This window comes from Phalangium opilio, unplaced genomic scaffold, assembly GCF_054372755.1.
Source record: "Phalangium opilio isolate 3A_F unplaced genomic scaffold, DU_Popi_V2 ptg000217l_1, whole genome shotgun sequence".
In the NCBI taxonomy this organism is placed as follows: domain Eukaryota; kingdom Metazoa; phylum Arthropoda; class Arachnida; order Opiliones; family Phalangiidae; genus Phalangium; species Phalangium opilio.
In genome coordinates, this window is record NW_028324218.1 from 5416498 (window position 1) to 5420183 (window position 3686).

Genomic DNA, 3686 nt, shown 5'->3' on the forward strand with positions numbered 1-3686 from the left:
TTTGTGAAATCGGACTTTGTTGCGTAGAGAAGATTTTTTTACATTTCTGGGCGCCATTTTTTAAGATGGCGGCGGATTGGAAACATCTTTCTTAGTACGCGCCTACTACTTATGAGTAACGTTCTTGCAAATTTTCAGCCTTCTAGGGCAAGCAGTTTGGACTGGGCGTTGATTATCAGTCAGTCTGTCAGTCAGTCAGGACTTTGATTTATATAGATATAGATGAGTGTTTTAGGGACGACCCCTTAATTAAATTAGCCCCCAATCATTGTCTTAATCAGTTTCTTAATTCAATTTAAGGGGTCATCCGTAAAATACTCTGGATAGAATCTTAACTCGAAAACAGTGTCCCTTGTGTCAAACAAAATGTCATGATAGAAGTATAGAACATTTTAGACTCAAAATTGATCGATTTTCCAAAGAACAATTAACATCCGCCTTAATTTATACCTTGCAGACTTATCAGAAATTACTTGTACTACTATAGAATAATTTGAAATTCCTCAATTTTTAAAAAAGAAAATAAATAGTCCAAATCTTTCAAGACTTTTATATTACTAGGTCTAAAGAAAACCCTTTCGTTTTGATGAGTAGGGGCGCAAGGAATTCTGGTCCGACAAGACCAGAACCACAAAGGCAATCAGCTAGCTAGCTCCTCGGGATATCCAGGTAAAGGCAAAGGCAAAAATGGATTTGCTTGAAGCACCTGCCTATACAGTGTGTTTCTAATAAGTCTAACATACATAGATTAAAGGGTGCATATTCTTTTGGGGTCAAAATGAGTGGAATGTGCATGTAAAAAAACATGGGGGTCTACAGCCACACATTTATTTACTACCAAACATTCATTGGCTACTAAAAGTGCTCTAAAAGAAGCAACTTTACCAGGGTAAGCACACTTCTTCTACCCGTTTAATAGTAGCAGAAGGGGATAATAGAAGAAGGGTGACACTCTGTATCCTCTTAATATGCTTTAGTTATGTAACATGAATGATTCTACCCCAGAGGCGAGGGAATTACCCTTTTTGTTGATTTGCACTCCCGCACATCAAACTTAATTAAGATGGGTGTAATTACATCGCACCGTGCTAGGGTGAATTCTATAACTGTTTGGTGGTATTTTACTAAATCCCCATTCAGCAATCAACCAGGCACAAACCTTGATTGTCTTGACGTGGCGGAACAAAAATTATCCACAAGCGCATGCATGCATGCGCCTTGACAAATAGTTAAGCAGCGCTAATAGATATAGTAATGATGAGGGAACTATTTAAAATGGCGTATGTGCATGCATGATTCGGTTTAGTAACCCCAATTGCTATAATAAATGTTAAGGGATGTTGTTGGGAAGAATCATGTTACAATTACCCAGTATCACCCCGCTTTATGGTGGTACACTTCTAACGAAGAGAAGAAGTATTATATACTTCTGGTTATACTTTTGGTTTGACCCAAAGTTGGTAGACACCCTGTACCCTCTCAACTCTTTCCTAAATCCCAAGTCTTTCTCATCTTAGGCCTAATCGGGGAATAAAAAGCCATAAGGTAGAGGCGAAAAACGCTTCGCTAATGGAAACCGAGAATGGAGAGAGCAAATCCTTGTACAATACCTATTTTATAAAAATTTCATCCTAAGATTTTACTAGAGTTTCAAGGTAATCCTTTTGCAAATACATTACTATTTAAATTAAATGTATCCCCCCGCTTAGCGTCTAGAACAACGTTACGTTCGTAATTTATATTTAATATATATGAAAGGAGTAAGTACAGGTGATGAAAGGTTGGGCAAAAATGTATAGAACCAGAAGTAAGATAAGGGACTAGAAGTAAAGTGCTCTAGCATGGGGTAATAGATCCTGGCACTAGTGAACAAATTTGAGGATTTTATGCCTCTTCCATCGCGCCCCTACACTAGAGAGAAAAAAATTGGTCGAGTCCCAAAAACATTTCCTACCCCCTTCCCCTCAACCTAAAGCCGCGGAACACGGACGCGGGTGCTTGAATCTAGTTCGGCCGTCTACCGCCGCCCGCGAGCGTCTCACGTTTTGAAGGGAAAATTCAGAAATCGCTACCAGAGGGACAACCGTTGTTGTGTTATCAAGAATATTCACTTTCGCCGAGTGAAGAATTTCGTTACCTCGATACTTCTAGTCCCTTATCTTACTTCTGATGGTACACATATGAAATTCCAAAGAATGTTTGAAATGCCTATGTTGTATTAATTTAACAATATAGTGGTCTTTAACTAGAAGAAATATCCCGCTATGGTTGATATTAAAACCCTTCGTGCTTTTGTTGTTAAACAGACATTTATGACCCGAAGTAAAATACGAATATTAAAATAAAAATGTGTAAATAATTACAGAAGGTATTGTTGTCTATTTTATCACCGAAGGTTTATAGCCTATTTTCAAATTGAAATTAATTTTTAACTAAAATATCTTCCGTCTTCCTATTTAGCCCTACAAGTACTAAGCCTTTGACATCGCCTCACCACTGTTTATTAAGACAAAAAGTAGGCCCGAAAGGTTTTGGAAAAATCATGTGACCTTAATTTCAATATAAAATGGTGACTTTAAGTGCGAGATTTGAATTGAATATTTAAATAAAATGTAGCGCATGCCGGCGCGTGGTTTAAAATGATTGATTTTATTTTAAACCCTATACAAAAAATTCAAATTGCGCCGAAAACCTTTTGCACCATAATTTTTTTCATCCAATTTTACCTATAATAAACATAAATTTAAGCAAAAGTGACCAACTACCAGTAGCGCTATTCTGAAATATGTCCAATTTAAATTTCCGTAACCCTTACCTAACTAGTGTTTAAAGTAATTTAAAGTTTGTAGTTTAAAATTTCGTACGTATTATTTTAATTTAATTAATCCTTATTAAAATAATTTCATAACAAAAAAGCGTTTGTGTCGAAGCCTATTATTGGCCTACTATGCCAACATATTTAAATTTCCGCCAAGAATAAAGTAGTGAGTGGTATTGTAGTTCGGTAAGGACAAAAATCTTCGCGATTTTTGGAAATTTCAGATATTTATTATCTAAGAATTATATTTTTTTTTGGTCTATAATCTTGCTTGTTAGTTAAGAGCCATGTGACTACCGGTTTACCATAGCCAACATATTTAAATTTCCGCCAAGAATAAAGTAGTGAGTGGTATTGTAGTTCGGTAAGGACAAAAATCTTCGCGATTTTTGGAAATTTCAGATATTTATTATCTAAGAATTATATTTTTTTTTTGGTCTATAATCTTGCTTGTTAGTTAAGAGCCATGTGACTACCGGTTTACCATAGCCTCTTAGATCAGGCGCTCGCTCTTACAATGCCCGCCAATCAGTGCATTAAAGGTGAAACGTGAGCAGCGGGTATTAGAACTCGTGCGATCAAGAAGGCTTAACCAAAGGCTCAAGTCAAGGGTCAATGTGTGGCAATAGCCTCACCCTTTTATTTATTCTCTCTTTTTAAATTCCATCCCATTTGTTTGAATTATAATCATTGTTCAATCTATTTCCATCTCTCAATGTATCCGATGTTCATAAAAAAGCCACGAACAGCAGTCATTCAATAAATAAATTAATTTTTGGCCTACTGACGTTATTAGGCCTATTTTTCCTTTGTGGACAACTTTGCCCCCTGGCGGCCGATTCCTACACCCTTTTAGAAAATAACTTAT